This window comes from Lynx canadensis, chromosome A1 (genome assembly GCF_007474595.2).
Source record: "Lynx canadensis isolate LIC74 chromosome A1, mLynCan4.pri.v2, whole genome shotgun sequence".
NCBI classification, from domain to species: domain Eukaryota; kingdom Metazoa; phylum Chordata; class Mammalia; order Carnivora; family Felidae; genus Lynx; species Lynx canadensis.
The window spans coordinates 136777608-136798660 of NC_044303.2; positions in this window are offsets into that span (position 1 = coordinate 136777608).

Here is a 21053-nt window from a genome sequence, read left to right on the forward strand (position 1 = left end):
GAGCATGAACGGGGGAGGGTCAGAGAGAGAGGGAGACACAGAATCTGAAACAGGCTCCAGGCTCTGAGCGGTCAGCACAGAGCCCTACATGGGGCTCGAACTCATGGACCGTGAGATCATGACCTGAGCCGAAGTCGGCCGCTTAACCGACTGAGACACCCAGGCGCCCCTGTCTTCCACTTTTAAGGACCCTTGTGATTAAGTTGGACCTATTGGGTACTGTTTTCTCTGCCTAGGCTATCTTCTGTCCTAAGCTGCTGGACTGAGGTGTGGTATTGCCCTTCCTGGCAGCTGGCCCAAGCTGTCAGCTTCCATGGTCACTCTGGGCCTGGTGAGATCCAAATTCAGGCAGTCTTGTGTTTACAGATGTACCCACCTTTTGCTGCCATCATGGATTTAAGATCTTGGGCTTTCCAATAAGATGCTTACTTTCTTAAAATGAAGCTAAATAGACATTTTTTGTCTACTTAGGGTAGAAGTTGGGGCTTTTAAATACTCTAAGTTATTATTGTGGTATGAGGAAGGTAGAAACAGAAAAAAGGCAAAAATAGGAATCTCCCAAGAGGCCTTCATAGTAGGTTTGGTAGAGAAGGTGATGTATTTGGAGATTTTATTAGAATAAAATTAAGCAAGATGTTTGGTGATGACTCAGGACACTTATGGTTAAAAGTAATGTTTGTGGACCGTTAAGGCCTCAGTATCCCAGCATGATGTTGTCAGGAGAAATCAATAGCGTCTATTTTCCTTTGTATTTGTCAAGTATGATAACTGATTATCTCAGCATGAATGATGAAATACATATGACATGGAGAGTGAGGGGAATAGTCACTGAGATTTTCTCTAGCACTTAATAGCATGACAAATGCATTTTAGGCTGTTTTCTTTGGAAGTTGAGCCAGACAGGAGGAGTCCCAAGGCCTGATGACGCTGAGGGCTCTTTTGACTCTGACCACTGCTGATGTCATCCAGGTTTCTGCTTGTCTTGATTATACTGAGAATAGCCAAGCTCTGCTCATTGAGACAGATACTGATTTTCTCCAGGAAGTTCTGTCATCAGCAGTAATTACAATTGCTGTTTTCAAATTTATTAGATCAGGAAATCTAATACACTTTCCATGAGTCCTCTCACCACTTTTTGTTGATATGTAGAACAATCTCACCAAGTTATTTCTGAGAAGACGAGGCCTAAAACAGAACTTAGATATGAAATGCAAACTTTTGCTTTCCTCTTTGCTGATACTGATGGAAAACCACCTTCTAAGCTTTGCGGACTTGGGGAAGCAATTTATCCAAGCTACTTAAGGAAGAACTTCACCTCCTTTTGTATATTTGTAAAATGAGAAAACCAATTACACTTAGGTCTTGGATTTTTGTAAGGCTTAACCAAAATTACTTACTTAATACTTAGAACATGAGAGCACATGTCCTTAATCTATGTCAACTATCACTGTTACTATTATTAATAAGATTGTGAAAAGGCATCTGAGATATGTATTATAGCAAACAGAAATGTGGTTTTTTAAAAATATTTTTAAACGTTTATTCATTTTTGAGAGACAGAGAGAGATAGAGTGTGAGTGGGAGAGGGGCAAAGAGAGAGAGAGAGGGAGACACAGAATCTGAAGCAGGCTCTGGGTTCTGTCAGCACAGAGCTCCATGTGGGACTTGAACTCACTGACCATGAGATCATGACCTGAGCTGAAGTTGGACCCTTACCTGACTAAGCCACCCAGGTACCCCTCAGAAATGAATCTTTTTTTTTTTAATGTTTATTTATTTTTGAGAGAGAGAGGCAGAGTGCGAGCAGGGGAGGGACAGGGAGAGAGGGAGACAGAGAATCCAAAGCAGGCTCCAGGCTCTGAGCTGTCAGCACAGAGCCCAACGCGGGGCTCGAACCCATGAACTGCGTGTTCATGACCTGAGCCGAGGTCAGACGCCCAACCAACTGAACCACCCAGGTGCCCCAGAAATGGGTCTTTTTTAAGGTTTGTACTGTGGTGGTACAGAAATGAACAGAGGGTTTGGAGACTAACTGAGTACAACAAGTTGAATTCCTTATGTGTTGAAGATAAAAAGAAGCAAACTTGTTTAATTATAAAGCATTGCATATTTATAGTAGAGAACATACAATTATACAAAAAGAAAAAAATATATCCAAACTCCACAACCCAGAAATAACCATTATTAACATTCTGATATTTTTTCTTCCGGACTTTTTTTCTGTGTATCTATAAATACATTTATTTTTTAAACATTTTTGGGATTATGTGATTTACAGTATTATTTACATTTTATTTTCTTTATAATGTTTTACATATTTGTGATATGTAAAAATGATATAATAGGATATGTATGTAATTTATAAAGTGTAATAATATGAACACCTATGACTATCCTCTCTTATCCCTCCTCTCTAGCCCCTGAGGGAACCACTATCTCAAATTTTCCTTGCTTTTAAAATAAAAATTGTTTCATTAATTATGTCCCAATAATGTTTGTTTTTGAGTCCTATAAAAAGAGCATTTACACCGTCTATAGTCTTCTTGGAATTGCTTTATTAAAGAGATCAACATTCCATTTTCTTTTTTAATGTTTATTTATTTTTGAGAGAGAGACACACACACAGAGTGCAAGTGGAAAAAGAGGGAGACACAGAATCCGAAGCAGGCTCCTGGCTCTGTGCTGACAGCTCAGAGCTAAGTTGGATGCTTAACCAACTGAGCCACCAGGCACCCCTCAACATTCTGTTTTCAAAATGGATATAGTTTGATCCATATTGTTTCATTTTAGAACAACACATCATTTTCAGTTTTGTGTAGTATTCTATCGTGGGCTTATACCACAGTTTACAGAAACCCATTCTTGTGTTGATAGACATGTAGGTTATTTCTAGTTTTTGCTATGACAGAGTTGCAGGAGACTTTCCTGTATATACCACACATGGTGGTGTCAGTTCTCACCGGTTATCAGAAACTCTAGGATGGTCCCAGAAATCTGTGTTGTAACCAGCCCTTCAAGTATTCTGAGGCTTGCAGTTTGAGAACCCCTGTTGTAGGAAATTTGTTTAGGAGTGGACTTACTGGTTCAAAGGGCATATGAATGTTCTGTAAGACTATGATTGTTCAGGAGGGTGGGAGGGAGGGGAGGGTGGGTGATGGGTATTGAGGAGGGCACCTTTTGGGATGAGCACTGGGTGTTGTATGGAAACCAATTTGACAATAAATTTCATATATTGAAAATAAATTTAAAAAAATAAAAAAATAAAAAAATGATTTCTGATCACAAAAAAAATAAAAGACTATGATTGTTCAATAAGGTGGCCACATGTAGGAACTGAGCACTTGAAATGCAGCTAGCATGAAAGAAGAACTAAAATATTTAATTTAATTTTAATTTAGACACTGAAAACTGATGCAGTTATTGGAAAACTTTTTCAACTATTAATTTTATAAAATTTAAATAGAGATCAAGCATTTCCAAGTTTAGCTTCTGGGTTGAAATGTGCTATATAAGTGTACAATACATAGAGGATTTTGTAGGGGGGTGAAAATACTTTTCCTCTACCACTTAGGTTGTATGATTAAACACCTATAAATTAAATTCACAGAAGACAGATTAACAAAAGGCATACATATTTTTTGATGCTAATATTTTTACATGCATGGGCATTTCACCGGAACGAATCAAAACCCAAAGTGATGGTTAGAGCCAGGGTCTTGTAAACCTTTTTAAGAAAGGGTGGTAAATTATGGTGAAATGACTAGACAAAGATAAAAGGAGTTTGGACTACAAGGAGCGGTAAATTGAGGGAAGAAGACTAGAAAATATATCCTAGATAAGGGTTGGTTAGTAAGATTTGTTGCTCAGTCTCAAGTTGTCTCCTGAGATAAGAATTGTTCTCCTCTTTGTGGTGCAGGAGATGGGGAGGTAGGCTCCTTTACAAACAGAAATTTATGTAACCTTTACCAAGGGATATTTGTGCCCTACTTTTAAGCAGAAAAGGGGAGGGAAGAGAGCTCTTCATTAGTCTGCTGTTTCTTACTTGCCTTTAGCTCAAAATAATTCTTATGCCAAAGTGGCGTGTTTTAGAGTGGTATATATACATTTTAAGGATTAAAAAAAATTTTTTTTAAGTAATCTCTACACCCAACGTGGGGCTCAAACTCATAATCCTGAGATTAAGAGTTGCATGCTCTATTGACTGAGCCAGGCAGATGACCCTAGAGTGGTATATTCAGACCTCCTTCATTATGAAAAAAGAATATATTTCATTAATAACTCTTTTATGTTGATTCCATGTTGAAATGATAATGTTTTAGATATAGTGAGTAAAATACAATATATTATTAAAATTAATTTCATTTCTTTTTACCTTTTTTTAAAGTTTATTTATTTTGAGAGAGAGAGAGAGCAAGTGAGTGAGGGATGGGCAGAAAGAGAGACAGAGACAGAATCCCAAGCAGGCTCTGCACTGTCAGTGTGGAGCCCAATGTGGGGCCCTAACTCACGTACCGTGAAATCATGACCTGAGCTGAAATCAAGAGCCAGACGCTTAACTGACAGAGCCACCCAGGCACCCCTTCCTTTTTTAAAAAGTATGCTGTACACCCAATACGAGGCTTGAGCTCACAACCTTGAGATCAAGGGTTACGTGCTCTATTTACTGAGCAATGCCTGGTGCCCATTTCTTTTTACCTTTTAAACATGGCTACTAGAAAATTTAAATACCGACGTATAAGATAATGTCAAAATGTTTTTCAGAGTGGTTGCATCAATTTACACTTCCAGTATCAGTGTAGGAGAATTCTCATGAATTTATATTCCTCTTCTAACATTGAGAGTTGTTAAACTTCATAATTTTTGCTAATCCACTAGGTGTAAAATGCTCTCTCATTGTGGTTTTAATCTGCATTGCTTTAGTTATTAATTAGAGTGTTTTTCATATGTCAGTTTGTATTTTTTGTGAAATTCCTATTTGTGCTATTTCTCCAGTTTTATTGGATTTTTGTCTTTTTTAAAAATTGATTTGAAGAAATTAAAAAACATATATTCTGAATACTAATCTTTGCTGCATAGTATGTGTTGAAAATATCCTCTCCTCATTTATGGCCTGTCTTTTCACTGTGTGTGTGTGTGTGTGTGTGTGTGTGTGTGTTTTCCGATGAAGACAAACTCTTAATTTTAATGTAGACAAATCTGTTTCTGTTTTCTTTGTTACTGCTTTTTATGTCTTGTTTGAGAAAGTTTTTCATATCTCAAGGTCAGAAAGATATATTCCTGCCTTTTTTTTCTAATAGTTTTGAGGTTTGGTCTTTCAGGTTCCAGTCCTTTATCTGTGTGGAATTGATGGATTTGAGAAGCAGAAATGCTGTTTCATCCCTACTCCCCGACCCCATGGCTAAGCAATTGTTCCACTCTCATTTAGACAAAAGGAATCCATTTCTCATGACTTACAGCGCCATCTTTGTAACATACTCAAGATTCCACATATGCATAGATCTGTTTCTGGGGTCTCTGGTTTATTTTATCGGTTATCTGTTTCTGTGCTGATGTCACACATGTTTTAATAACTAAAGCTTTATAGTAAATCTTACTATCTACTAGATCAGTTCTCCCTAATCTTACTGTCTTCAAAAGTGTATTGGTTATTCTTGAATCTTTGTTTTCATAAGTAAATTTTAGCATTGGCTTTTTGAGTTCTCTTAATTAAAAAAAAAAAAAAGAAAATCTGTTGGGATTTTGATCAATTATATTGAATCTATAAATTAATCTGGAGTAAACTGACATCTTTATGACATTGTTTTCTTATTAATAAACATGATGTATCTCACAAATTCTTCAGGCTTTCTTTAGTATTTTCCAATGAAATTTAAATATTTTCTCCATATAGGTTGCACCTAATATTTTCAGATTTATTTCTAAGTATCTTTTGTTTTTTGTAACCCGTGCATTTAGAATCTTTTTAGAAGTCATGTTTTGGGGTGTCTGGGTGGTGCATTTGGTTGAGTGTCCAAGTCTTGGTTTAGGCTCAGGTCACGATCTCACAGCTTATGAGATTGGGACCTCATTGGAATTCTCTCTCTCTCTCTCTCTCTGCTCTTCCCTCACTTGTGTGCTCTCTCACAATAAATAAGTAAACTTAAAAAAAGTCATGTTTTCTAGATTTTAGTTTCTGGTGTAAAGAAATGTAAATAATTTTTGTGTAGTGATCTTTTGGCCAGGCTTCTTGCTAAATTCTTTTATTATGTCTAATATTTTTTCTGTTGAGTTTTTGAGTTTCTAGATAGATAATTATCTTATCCTAAGTAATGACAGTTTAAATTTATTCTTTCTAATATCTTGCATTTATTCATTCATTCACTCATTTATTCTTGGTCTAACTGTTGGTTAGACAGTGCTGCACAATGCTGAATGAAAATGACACTAATGAGGGGCGTCTGGGTGGTTCAGTCACTTATGTGACCCACTCTTGATTTTGGCTCAGGTCATAGTTTCATGGTTTATGGGATCAAGCCCTGTGTCAGGCTCTGTGCTAACAGTGAGGAGCCTACTTGGGATTCTCTCTCTCTCTCTCTCTCTCTCTCTCTCTCTCCTGTTCCTGCTCTCTCTCTCTCTCAAAATAAATGAACATTTAAAAAATTTACAGGGGTGTCTGGGTGGCTCAGTCGGTTGAGCGCTGACTTTGGCTCAGGTCATGATCTCACATCTCGTGAGTTTGAGCCCCACGTCAGGCTCTGTGCTGACAGCTTGGAGCCTGGAGCCTGCTTCTGCTTCTGTGTCTCCCTATTTCTCTGCCCCTAACTCACTCGCATTCTGTCTCTGTCTCTGTCGAAAATAAATAAACATTAAAAAAAAATTTTTTAAATTTACAAAGAAAGAAAATGACAGTAATCAATATTCTTGTCTTGTTCTTTTTCATAAAGGTGATGCTTCATTAAAGTAATACAGTGGCATTTAGGAAGATATCTTTTAGTAGATTTAAAAAGTTCTCTTTTATTCCTAATTTGCCAGGAGATTTTTTAAAAGATTGTAAATACATACCGAATTTTGTCAAATGCTTTTTCTGAACCTATTGCAATGATTTCTTTCTAATTTAATCTGTTAATAAGATTAATTAGAAGTAGCAGAAAGAGAAATTAAGAAAACAATGTCATTTACAGTTGTACCCAAAATAATAAAACACTTAGGAATAAACTTAACCAAGAAGATAAAAGACTTGTATGCTGAAAACATTAATGAAAGAAATTGAAGATGATACAAACAAATGGAAAGATATTCCATGCTCATGGATTGGGAGGGCTAATATTGTTAAATAGTGCATACTACCCAAAGCATCTATAGATTTAATGCTATCCCTATCAAAATACCAACAGCGTTTGTCACAGACCTAGAACAAATAACCCTAAAATTTGTATGGAATCACAAAAGACCCCATATAGCCAAAGCGATATTGAAAAAGAAGAACAAAACTGAAGGTATCACAATCCCAGATTTCAAGATCTTCTACAAAGCTGTAGTAATTAAAACAGTATGGTACTGGTACATAGGCACTGGTAAATAGGCACATAGATCAGTGGGACAGAATAGAGAGTTCAGAAATAAACCCACGAGTATATGGTCAATTAATTTATGACCATAGAAGGTAAGAATATGTAGTAGGAAAAAGAGAGTCTTTTCAATATATGGTATTAGGAAAATTGGACAGCTACATGCAAAAGAATTAAACTAGATCAGTTTCTACACCATATACAAAAATAAGCTCAAAATGGGTTAAAGACCTAAATATGAGACCTGAAACCATAAAATTCCCAAAAGAAAACAGACAGTAATCTCTTTGACATCAACTGTTTAAACATTTTTGTAGATATGGCTCCTTTGGCAAGGGAAACAAAAGCATAATTCAGCTATTGAGACTACATCTCAATAAATAGCTTCTGCAGAGCAAAGGAAAACCATCAACAAAACTAAAAGACAACTTCTTGGATTGGAGAAGATATTTGCAAATGATATATCCAATAAGGGGTTAATACCCAAAATATGTAAAGAACTTATACAAATCAACAACAAAAACCCCAAATAATTCAATTAAAAAATGGACAGAATAGACATTTTCCCAAGGAAGACACACAGTTGGCCAACAGACACATGAAAAGGTGCCCGACATTACTAATCATCAGGCAAATGCCAATCAAGACCATAATATAATATCACCTCACACCTGTCATAATGGCTAAAATAAAAAGGATCTACTGTTGGTGGGGATGCAAACTGGTGCAGCCACTGTGGAAAATAGTATGGATGTTCCTCAAAAAATTAAAAATAGAATTACCATATGATCCAGTAATTGTACTACTGGGTACCCAAAGAAAACAAAAACATTAATTCAAAAAGATATATACATCCCTAAGTTTATCACAGCATTATTTAGAATAACTAAGTATGGAAGGAACCCAGTGTCCATCTGGAGATGAATGGACTTGGACTATTACTCAGCCATTAAAAGGAATGAAATCCTGCCATTTGTAACAACATGGATGGATTTAGATGGTATAATGCTATGTGAAATAAGTCAGAGAAAGATAAATACCACATTATTTCACTCATATGTGGAATTTAAGAAACAAAACAAATAAAAAGACAAACAAAAACCCAAACTTAACTATATAGAGAACAAACTGATGGTTGCCAGAGGGGAGGTGGGTGTGGGGATGGGTGAAATGAGTGAAGGGGATTATGAGTACACCTATCATGGTGAGCGCTTACTAATGTATAGAACTATTGGAAGATTTTCCTGTACATTTGAAACCAATAAAACACTGTATTGAAATCATACTGTCATCAAAAAATCTGGTAAAAATGAATCATATTTTTAGATCTTAGCATTAATACACTCTTGCATTCCTGGCATATGTACAACTTAGGTTTGATGTTTTGTCTTTTTAAGTTCTAAATTTCATTTGCTAATATTTTGTTTGACATTTTTTATACCTATGTTCATGAAGGTGATTGGCTTATAGTTTTCCTTCCTTCCTTCCTTCCTTCCTTCCTTCCTTCCTTCCTTCCTTCCTTCCTTCCTTATGTTTATTTATTTTTGAAAGAGACAGAGACAGAGTGCAAGTGGGGAGGGGCAGAGAGAGAGGGAGACACAGAATCTGAAACAGACTCCAGGCTCTGAGCTGCCAGCACAGAGTTCAATGCGGGGCTCGAACTCACTAACCATGAGATCATAACCTGAGCCGAAGTGGGATGCTTAACTGACTGAGCCAACTAGGCGCCCCTAGGTTTTCTTTCTTATACCATTCTCATCTGGTTCTTATATCTTATTTGGTTCTTAACATCTTATTCTGATATTGAAACTATGCCTGCCAATTTAAATTGAGGAGTGTTCTCTCTTTTTCTATTACCTGGAAGAGTTTGCAATGTTTCCTAGAAATTTGATAGAACTTTCCTATAAACTACCTGGGTTTGGGGATTTCTTTGTAGGCAGTTTTTAAATTAATAATTTAAAAGCTTTAATATTGGGACACCTGGGTGGCTCAGTTCAGCTCAGCTCAGGTCATGATCTCATGGTTTGTGAGTTTGAGTCCCACATCAGGTTCTGCGCTGACATTGCAGAGCCTGCTTGAATCCTCTGTTTCCCTCTCTCTCTTGCCCCTTCCTTTATCTCTCTCTCTTTCTCAAAAATAAACATTAAACAATGCTTTAATATTTATGGAAATATTAAGGGTTTAAATGTCTTGTTGATTCAATGTTAGTTTTCTTTTTTTATGAGTTGTCTACTTCATCTAAAATTTAAATTATATTGTCATAAAGTTACTCATAGTATTATCTCTTCAATCTCTGCTATAGATGCAGTTATATTCACTTTTCATTACCAATATAGAGCTTTAATTTATTACTTTTTAATTTATTTATTTTGAGAGAGTGTGCGCAGGGGAGGGACAGAGAGAGATGGAGAGAGGATCCCAGGCAGGCTCTGCACTGTCAGTGTCTAGAGCCCAATGTGGGGCTTGATCTCACAAACTGCAACATCATGACCTAAGCTAAGACCTAGAGTCAGATGCTCAACCAACTAAGTCACCCAGGCATCCCAGAACTTTAATTTTAGTCCAGATTAATTTCTCCAGAGAAACGAAGCAGTCTTTTCAAAGAAGTAATTTTTGGCCTTGTTAATGTTGTCTATTGTTTTTTTCTAGCTCACTAACTTCTGACCTTATCTTCTATATTTTGTTGATCCTGACATATACAGTTTTTCTTATTTTCATATAACTGAAATGTGGACGAGGCTTTTAGTTGTTGTTGGATAGGTAGCAGTTATAACATACTTGTCATTCTTCTGCATGTGCATCAGATTTGTAGAGTGGAACAGTATCCCTAAGGCAATAGTGGTACCTTCACTTAAGAAATGCTGCACTGAGGGGCACCTGGGTGGCTCAGTTGGTTGAGCGTCCAACCTCGTCTCAGGTCATGATCTCACAGCTTGTGGTTTTGAGCCCCACGTCGGGCGCTGTGCTGACAGCTCAGAGCCTGGAACCTGTTTCAGATTCTGTGTCTCCCTCTCTCTCTGCCCCTTCCCACTTGCACTCTGTCTCTGTCTCTGTCTCTCTTCAAAAATGAATGAAGATTAAAAAAATTTAAAGAAATGCTACATCAACACAATACCATGTGGGAAAATCACAGACATTAACAACAGGAAGTTGAAAAAAAATTGAATGATATATGGGAAAAACTGTGACTAAGAAATTCTAAGGATAATTTTTTCGTTCTTTTTTTTTTTTAAGTTTATTTATTTATTTTGAGGTTGGGGGCAGAGAGAAAGAGAGAGAATCTCAAGCAGGCTCCACGCTGTCAGTACAGAGCCCTATGCAGGGCTGAATCTTACCAACTGTGAGATCATGACCTGACCTGAAATCAAAAGTCAGACACTTAACTGACTGAACCACCCAGGTGTGCCTAATTTTTTTGTTTCTAACTGATATATAAAACAGCAATGCATATATCAGTAGCTTCTTAAATTAAGTGAAATCACCTTCATTCTACTTGGATTCATTTTGCCATTCTTTTCAACTTTCTTATGTTGAATGCTTAGCTCATAAATTTTTAGCTTTTTTATTTTCTAATGTAAACACTAAAGGTTATTGCTAAGTAAGAAGCTGTGAGGAGTGTGACACACACACACACACACACACACACACACACTCTGATAGGAGACATGCAATTCCTGGGTGAGACACAAACACTGTTTACTATTTACAGCAAAAGCATCTGGAATATCTTCATGGTACTGGTTCCCCAAGTCCAAATCCTCATGGAGTGAAATGGTAAGGGTCTGGTCATAAATGTACACACCACCCTGAGGGCTGGAATGAGAAAGAATGGAAAAAAGAATAAAAGATCATGGCTTCCTCTACTCTATTTGAGTTCCCTTTTCCTACTCCTCAGACCAGAAAGAGAGGGTTTCTCTTAGCTTTTTTTCTACTCCTCAGCCAACTTTGGGCTGCTATTGAGTCCAGGCCAGGTGCTGTTGGAAAGAAGGAAAGTGGGAAAATCACTACCATTTGGTTCTTAAAATTTTGACCTCTTTACCCAGGCTTCCTGTTAGCAATCAGTTATATTTTAGATTTCTTTGAGCACTGCTGCATGCATGTTGTCCATGGTTGAGAGCTGCATTTGGTGAGAGAGACCGAGTCAAATGTGTTTATTCCATCTTGTCTGGAACCAGGACCCTACTCTCATTCTGGAAGGATAGTTTTGTTGGGAGTACAGTTCTAAGTTGGTAGTTATTTTTCTCCCTGCTAACTACTCATCATTGCTATTGAAAAATTTGCTCTCAGACTGCCATCACTTTGAAAGTAATTTGTCAGTTCTCTGGCTACTTTTCAGTGTCTTGTCTTGTCTTTCTGCTTCTTTTTCACCACAATGTATTTAGGTGTGGATATCTTTTTTTTCTCTGCCCTTTTGGGGGTATGTTGTGTTGTCTGGATTTGTGGAGTCACAGTTATCACTAGTACTGGACATTTTTCAGTCGTTATTTCTTCAGATACTATCTCTTTTCAATCTTCTTTATTCTTTTTCTTCATACTCGTATTAGACATTAGTGTCTAATTACTGTATTGATCATTTAAAAAATTTTTTTAATTTGCTGATACTTCGACATCTTGGCACCTTGCTGATACTGAACTTAGAGAGGGCTCAGCCAAATCTTAGAGATAGTAAATGACTCTCTTGGAGTCATTTCGTGAGCAAACTAACCAATCCAGAGCCCACACCCTTTACCACCTCATACTCAGGGCCAATATCCCCCTGCCCTAATCATGCTAGTGTCAGGTGCCAGACAACTAGAGTCAGCCCCTACACTCTAGAACCCAATGCCATTATTCAAAATGGCCAGTCCTAAGCCTGCCTACCCTGCCTTGCCCATTCATTTCCATGGTAACTACAATAAACACTCTTGCCCATGTTTTCCCCTTGCTCCCCCTACTTCCTGACCAACGCTGGGCACTGAACGGTGTGCTGTGCCTCCTGTTTCTAGGGATCGGTGAGAATAACAACTTTTTCCTTCATGACAGTCATTTCTGTACCTGCATTGCTTACCCTACTTGATTCAAACAAATCCCAGGCCTATTTTAGAACACTTAGATCTTCTTGGTGTATCCTGCATAGCTCTTTTCTTGTCATTCATATTTTTATATGCTCATTTAGTATCTCATTTCTTATTTATATTTTGGATTTATTCATTTGTTTTTCTAATTTAAATATTTTCTATATATCTATTCTTATTCTGACAGTTTGAATATCTGCAGGCTTTACTGATCTAAAGCTATTATTTGTTTCTATTGGCTCTCATGCATGGTGGCTTAATTTCTCAAGTGCTTGGTTCACTTTGTGAGCTTATTGCTTGACCTTAATTCTGCTGGCCTAAATTGAAGATGCTGGGGGCTAAGGGGTACCAGTGACATGGGGCTGCTTTAACCTTCCTGTGTAGTGAAGAATTAACCTAAAGAGACATCTGGCCTTTTCTTTCAGCTACTGGAGGGTGATCTCTAGAGCTTTGTAATGTCCTGCTTGATAGGAGTGTGTTTATTTGTCTAGGGGCCTTGGCTAGCAGATAGGCTAACAATGTGATTTATAATGGGAGCTTTGGGCCATGTGGTATCAGTTTTGCCTCTTGAAGGGATTAGAGAGTAAACCTCAGAGAGGCAATGGAGACTAAAGGTAGCCACATGGGCTATGTGATTGAGCCTAAATAAAAGCTCTAGATATGAAAAGCTTATATGAACTTTCCTGGACAGCAGTACTCCATAGGTATTGTTACACGCTGATGCCAGGAAAGTAACGCATCCATGACTCCAATGGGGAGAGGATCATGGAAGCTCCTCCTTTGGTACTTTTCCTGTATGTGCTTCTTCCCTTGGTTTATTTTAATTGGTATCCTTTTCCTGTAATAAAACATAACTGTGAATATAACAGTTTTCAGTAAACTCTGTGAGTCCTTCTGGAGAATTACTGAAATGGAGGGTGTTTAGGGAAACCCTGAGTATTTACCACTGGTATCAGAAGTGAGGGCAATCTTGTGTGCACACTGTGTGTCCTCTGACCTCACAGTTGGCTTAATATCACAGTTGGCATAACTTTTCACTTCGTCAGGTGCCTGGGCTCAATAGAAGGGAGTCTGAGGCTCCATTTCCCCACCTTAGTCTTAGCCCAAGGCTCTGTATCTTTGTGGCCACCTGCTGTAGGCAATACCCTTCTCTTCCTGGGTAGTCACTGCTAACCATTTGCACACAGATCTCATATTTATGTTTGTTTTTGTGTGCATGTATGGATCCTTGGAGACCTTATGTATTTCTTTTCATAACAACATAAGAATATCATTCAATCTGGGATCTAGTTGTTCTTCAATTGGAATGTTCTTAGAATGTTAATCTACCAAGTAGGTGAATGTGGCAGCTTAATTCTATATTTAGTTTTATATTCCATGTTGTCACTTAATATGTCATTGGTATTTTCCTCTGTTGAACTAATTCTGGCAAAAGCAACTTACAACCTAAGCTATGCTGGTCGCAGCTTGACATAGCTCAGATCACAATTATCTTTTGTCTGACTTATTTCAATGGCTGACTGAAAGGCACAGTCATAATCTCCTCCAAATCCCTCTTCACATTGCAGGTATAGCAATTGTCCAACATGGCAAATCTGATCACGTAACTCTCCTTAATGCAGATGCCAAGGCAAGAGGTCAAGTAGCTGTCTTGGAACATTAGGCTACTCACCCTTTAAGTACCAGAATAAGTTTCTTAGCTAGACTTTCCCCCATAACCTGAATCTGAGTGTCTGTTCTACAGTGTGTGAAGCTCTATTCCCAAGGCTTTTGGGACTTCTCCAACCAGTTTCAATGAACCCTTCCAATCCCACTTGCATCCTGAACGTATTGTCTAAGTTAATAAGCTTGTCTTAAGCTATACCCAGTGAAGAGAGCTCTATTTGGGTTGTAGAGGGTGTTGCATTATGCCTAGAACATAGGAGAAGCCCAGTAAATAAGCACTAGTTTCCTGGAATGGCTGCACAGATGTGGGAATGTTTGTCTAGTCTTGATGAAAACAACAGTAATGATGTTAGTTGAAGGGGAAGGGACACTGCTCCCTCTTTACCCCACTCAAGAGCACTGACCTCTGTCTACCTCCTCGAGGGCTGAAGACTTGCTGATCTGATGATGGAACAGAGTCCCAAATACTGGTGGGTGGGACAATGTGCCTTGAAAGGTGCCATCTTTGGGTCCCTCACCTCTCTCTTGTTCTTTGCCATTCACCTTAATTTGTAGATGGGTAAACTGTCACTTCTTTCTCTTTCAACTAAGAAGTTGGATAGTTGAACCCTGGGGGTCCTGAATGTTATTCATCTCTTTATCCCTCTCAGTAAGCACATCTGAGTTTGTTACTCCCTAAATTCAAATTTAGAGAGGGGGTATTAAGTCCTGTTAAGATCTCAAGCAGAATCTATCTGTTCTTTCTTTTTTTAGAAAGTTTATTTATTAATTTTGAGAGAGAGAGTGTGAGTGGGGGAGGGGCAGAGAGGAGGAAGAGAGAGAATCCCAAGCAGGCACCGTGCTGTCAGTGCAGAGCCCAATGTGGGTCTTGATCTCACTAACTGTGACATCATGACATGAGCCGAGATCAGGAGTCGGATGCTTAACCAACTGAGCCACTCAGGTGCCTCCAGAATCTACCTGTTCTAACTCAATGTATCTTTTTTATTAAATTTTTTAAAACATTTATTCATTTATGAGAGACAGAGAGCACGAGCAGGGTAGGGGCAGAGAGAGAGGGAGACACAGAATTGAAGCAGGCTCCAGGCTCCGAGCTGTCAGCACAGCACCCGACATGAGGCTTGAACTCATGAGCTGAGAGATCATGACCTGAGCCGGAGTCAGATGCTTAACCGACTGAGCCACCCAGGCGCCCCATCTAACTCAATATTTTTAACAGACCTCTTTTCAGAATGTCAGGCATTTGAACACTATTAATTAATTGGTTTTTGATTTTCATTCTGCTACTGCGTGTTGTGTTTACCTTCTTAAAATCTTGCTGTTAGAGAGAAGATTTGATTGCAGGGCAGGATTGTCATTCCTGGGTTTCTGATCATGACCATGAATACAGTGAAAACAACCTCACCCTTCCTCCTAGTAATCACTATGAAGTAAGAACTCATCATGCAGTTATAATTCCCAGCACTGACTGTCTTCTGCTGCTACTTCTGAAGAAGGAATAGGGAAGGAAAAGAGGAGAGACATGGTGAGCTATCAGAGGTGAGGTTCTTGTAATCAGGATGCAATCCATTCCTGGATACTTGATGCAGGTTCCATAGGTGATTCCAAGAACATTGTTTTGTGAACCAAGGTAGGTGGAATTTCACCCAAGTGAGACAATTTCTTTTAAGTGACTAAAGCAATATGACTAGTGTAGACAACCAAGTTAAAAGACTGGCCTAAGAGCTGAACATTTCCCACTACCGATCACCCCCACTTACTTCCACTGGCCTTATGCCTCTCTTTACCCCACCCTGAATCAAAATATAACTCCACACAAAACGTTAGCAGTATTAATAGAATGAATTTCACTGTGTTTGGTGAGCCAGTAATGAGGCAATGATGTCTGGATTTTATTAAATATCCTAAGTAAGTCAATTACCATTAAAGGAAATAGAAGCACACACATTATTTGTTTTGAACAGTGATAATACAATGAGTGGCCCCCAGATCATGCAGGGGTTCTCACAGAACTGGCAGGTCTGTAGGTGTCTCTATCCTTGGAGCTGCCCAGTGATGTCTCCAGGGGGGAGGCGGATGATGTGGGCTAATAAACATATATATTCCACACAGGGCGGCTGTCAACTGCTACCAAATCCCTCATTAGGGTCTCCAGAACCTGTCCCTCCCTGGGAGGCAGACAGTGTTCTCATTCCACAGAGGAGGAAGATGGGGTAGAGAGAGAACAAAGTGTCAGAGTGAACCTGGGACAAAATCAGGATTGGGACTCCGTGTTCTCACTGTCTTTTATTGGCTCTTTCTGACTCTTGGAAGCAGTTACCTGTGGGCAGTGAGCGGCATGTTCTCTGCCATCACTCAAATCACTTTTTCCACTAATGAGGCTCTGTCCCAGGCAACTAAAAAAGTAATTGGCAAGTCTTTGGTCCCCATGCTGAACTTCCTGAGATGGTAAGAATAGATGGTTTGTGTGTATAGTTTAGTATGGTTTAGTAAGGCAGACTACCTGGGCCATGTTATCTGTATTTGTGTATAATATTGTATCTTTTACCTACCTAAGGATTATGGGATAGGTCAAGAAAAATAGATGTGACAATAAAAGATCAATACCCAGGACCTGAAGAAAAAAGTATAATCTGACTAATGGAGGTAGTTAGAAGCATCCAGATTTTGAGAAGGAGGCCCATTATCATTTCTTGAAGATACTTACATTTCGATCAATGGGTTAACCATTCGTGGCTATTCTCTTGGAATGGAGTGGTTAGGAACAGGTGCACATCTGCATAGAATGGCATCAGTACAGAAATATGTTGCCTCTACTCCAAGCTGCATTCATTCTTAATCCCAGTGGAGAAACTGAGGCAGGTTAATAGTTTTGCCAGAGCCAGAGATGATCATATCCTTTCTTGGTGTTCAGGTTATCGGCAAGGCCCTGGTTTGGATTTCATTTCTGCCCTATTTGTGGGGGACAGGTGGCAAGAGACACAGGGCTCATCTAACTATCCTTGGAGTTGGCTGCAAACAGGGCTGAGATACCATAAACTCCTCCCCTGCATCCACTAAGGAAGGTTCAATACCCATCTGACCTCAGGGGATTGTCCACAGGCTTAATTACATAGCTCTGTTTCTTTCATCTGAGCATATCAAAGGATTCTATAAAACTGAAGGAGTGTGGTGATGTCTCCTTGTGGGCTTTTTTTTTCAAGCCCTCTTGCAAATCACTTTAAAAAAAATTGACACCAACAAATTGTTCCCTGGTATATGACGCACAGCATTTGCTAAGCTCCCTGATCATTCATCACAGATCAGGCCACAGGCAGCGTGGGCTCAGCTTGGTCCGGAAACTTACTTCAAGTCTAATTGTTTATTCATTGGTGGGATCATTGGGGTCCAGGAGTGACAGGCGATTGGCTCTGTGGGAGGATGTGGTGGGAGGGAGATGATAGGTTTGTTATGTCTGTGTTCCAGCAAGATTATTGCTGCCGGGAGACAGCTCTCATATTGACTCTGTTAAGTGTTTGAATATTTTCTGTTGACTTGTTATTGAGAAAAATGGGTTGATATGTCTGTTCACATTATTAAAAAAGAAAGTGATGAAAGTGTTCTTATATTGGCATAGGCATCAAGCACCCAGAAAGGCCAGTTAGGACAGCACCTTGGAGCAAAGTGTGAGTGCTTGTGTTAACAGCGCCATGACCTCAACTCCCTGGTATGTTTGGGGCTGCCACAGTAGAAGAAAAGCAGGACAGGGAAAGAGTAAACTGGCCTGGGACAGTGGGATAGGGAAGGGGACCAATGAGGACCAATGGGATGGTGGCCCCAAATCCTCAGTGCAAGGGGGCATATTGATATTTCTGATCTTGCTGTCAGCCTAAGATAGCATGAACTCAGGGCTTCCAAGAGATAGCTATCACTCTTGGTTGCATTGGAATGTCCAAGGTATAAACCAGAGGTTTACCTAAGCTAGTATAGGGAAGTAAGAACTAGCCCCAAGAAAGGGAGCAGGAGAGAGTCAAAGGAGTCCAGGCTCCCATTTCGTTAGGATGGAGTAGGAAGGTGGCCTCCAGCCTCAATGGGGGTAACATCTCATAACATAGGACATGAGCAAAAGGCCATCCCCCAGTAGTTTTGGGAATGAGGTAAGCACTGTTTGCTTCTTCTGTGGACTCCAAACACAAGCATCAGACCATTCTATTATGATAGACCAGCTTGTGCAGATGGAGCTTCTAATGTACCTTCCAGCCCAAAAGGCTTAGCGCCATAGCTCGGCTGATCAAGTCCAGGCAGGGAGCCCTATACGAAGAAAAAAGAAAGCTTCTTCTGAAATCTTTTGTATGCTTCTCTCCCTGGCCTGAAATTGTCTCTCTGAGGTTACCAGTGACTTCACTGCAGATTGGAAGGGCTTCCCTCGAGTTATTCTACATGGCATCCTGTCTTCTTCAAATCTCTTCTCTCTTGGCACATCTCTAGTTTTCTTTCTGGTGGCTTGTTTGTACTTTCTCTGGATCTCTTACATGTAGGATTCCCTGAGGTTCTACTGTAGAAGCATTTCTCTCTCACTCTCTGACCTCCTTCTGTGTAATCTGGTTCCATTCCCTTGGCTCTTGTGTTAATCACTTTGGGCTGCTGTGACAAACACTATAACAAAACATTGGTTTAAGCAGTAGAAATGTATATTCTCATACTTCTGGAGGCTAGAAGTCCAGGATTGAGGTGCCAGCATGCTTGGTTTCTGGTGAGAACTTTCTTCCTGGCTTATCGACAGCTGCTTTCTTACAGTGTCCTCACATAGGGGTGGGAGAGAATGCTGACTGGTGTCTCTCCTTCTAGGAACACGATACCCTCATGAGTGCTTCACCTTGTTACTCCGTCTCAACCTGATGATCTCCCAAGTCCCCATCTCCAAATACGATCACATTGTGGGTTTCAAAATATGAATTCTGGGGGGATGCAATTCAGTTCACAGCAGCTCTTGGTCATTTCCTAATGCACATTCCTAGCCCAGAGGTTTCTCCTGAGCAATTCGTCTCTATTTCTAACTGAAGTAAGCTGACATGTAATTAGCCTACATACTCATGGGGGTCTCACACAGAACACATTATCTTCTGCTCAAACCAGTCACTTCTGTTGTACTTCCTAGATTAATTAATGGTGCCATCATTCTAGGTGAAAGACTCTTCCCTTCTGGTGTTTGAGTTTGATATCCCTCTCAGGCCTGTTCATGGGTGGCCCAGAACCGCTCTCCATCCAGGCTGGGCTTCTGAGCACAGGAGTTAATAACGTATACAAGATCGGGGCCACTTCTCTTCCTTTGACTCCAGTGGTTTAACTCTTTAAGCCTATGATTCTCAAACCTGGCTCTAGGTTAATATGAGAGGTTTTAAGAAATACTGGTGCCTGGCCTCCACCCTGGGCCAATGAATCTGTCTCCAGGCAAGGGGCCCAGGCTTCCCTGGGTTGCATAGGGAGAGTTAAAGCTTAACGGCTGTAAGCCACTCCGCCTGAGGACTCGTGGAAGGTGTCTCGTGGCTCTTACAGTTGGTTGGGGACCTTCTTCTCTGGAACAGGAAGCTTCTGAGGCTTATCTTGCTTCCCCTTTCTTTCCAGGTCCATCCATGTCCTAAACCTTAGCCTAGCTCCTACCTCTGACCCTGTTCCTGCCTTTTGGGCTCATCACCTGTATCCTATTTCCTGGACTGACTGTGGAAGCCTCTAAAAGCTTCAACTTGGACCCCTTCTAGGATCTGGTCTTGCTGAGCATCAGTAACCCCTTCCCACCCACCCTTAGGAGGGTCTAGAAAGTTCTTTGCTATATTCTTAAGGAAACACCAGCATTACTGCACACACACAGGATGTTTAATACATGCTGTTGCTGTCTGAGCCCCAAACTGATTTTGGCTATTACTGAGTGCTGCTGATAAAACCAGCAGCTGTTTTTAATGATCAATTTCCTTCTTTCTTTGAACAGCTTATTTAGAAGAGGAAAGAAGAGGCATGTGGCATTTGCTGGAGGAGATACCTAATTTATCATCTGGCAGTTTTCTGTGCTTTATTGTGGGTATACAACACAGACAAGGGGCAATGTGCTAACCCCAGGACTGGCCTGGACACGACTTTAATTTAGATTTTTGCATCAGATTGTGTTTGCTCTCTGAAAACTGACTGCACTTTGAGACCCCTAAACAATAGTAAATCTTAAGAATTCAATATTAATAAGAACAAGATACACAACATGTTAGAAAAACTGGCAAAAGATATAAACAGGCAGTATGAAATACTGAGATAAAAACTGACTAATAAGCATTAAAGAATGCTGAACTCCTCTATTAATTAGGGCAATATGAATTAAAAGATAATGATATCCATTTTTCAGTAAGCCAGAGATATCAATAGACAATTAACAGAAGAAGAAATAAACATGACCAGTAAATGTGAGAAGATGCTCCTTGTCGCAGTACCCAGGAAACTGCATTTTTTTTACATGTGTAGTTTTTTTAACGTTTATTTATTTTTGAGAGACAGAGAGAGAGAGACACACAGCATGAGTGGGGGAGGGGCAGAGAGTGAGGGAGACTGAATCCGAAGCAGGCTCCAGGCTGTGAGCTGTCAGCACAGAGCCCGACATGGGGCTTGAAGCCACGAACTGTGAGATCATGACCTGAGCTGAAGTGGGCAGCTTAACCGACTGACCTACCCGAGGTGCCCTATGTGTGTATTTTTAAAATTTATTATTTAAATTCAAGTTAGCTAACATGCAGTGTAATATTGGTTTCAGGAGTAGAACCCAGGG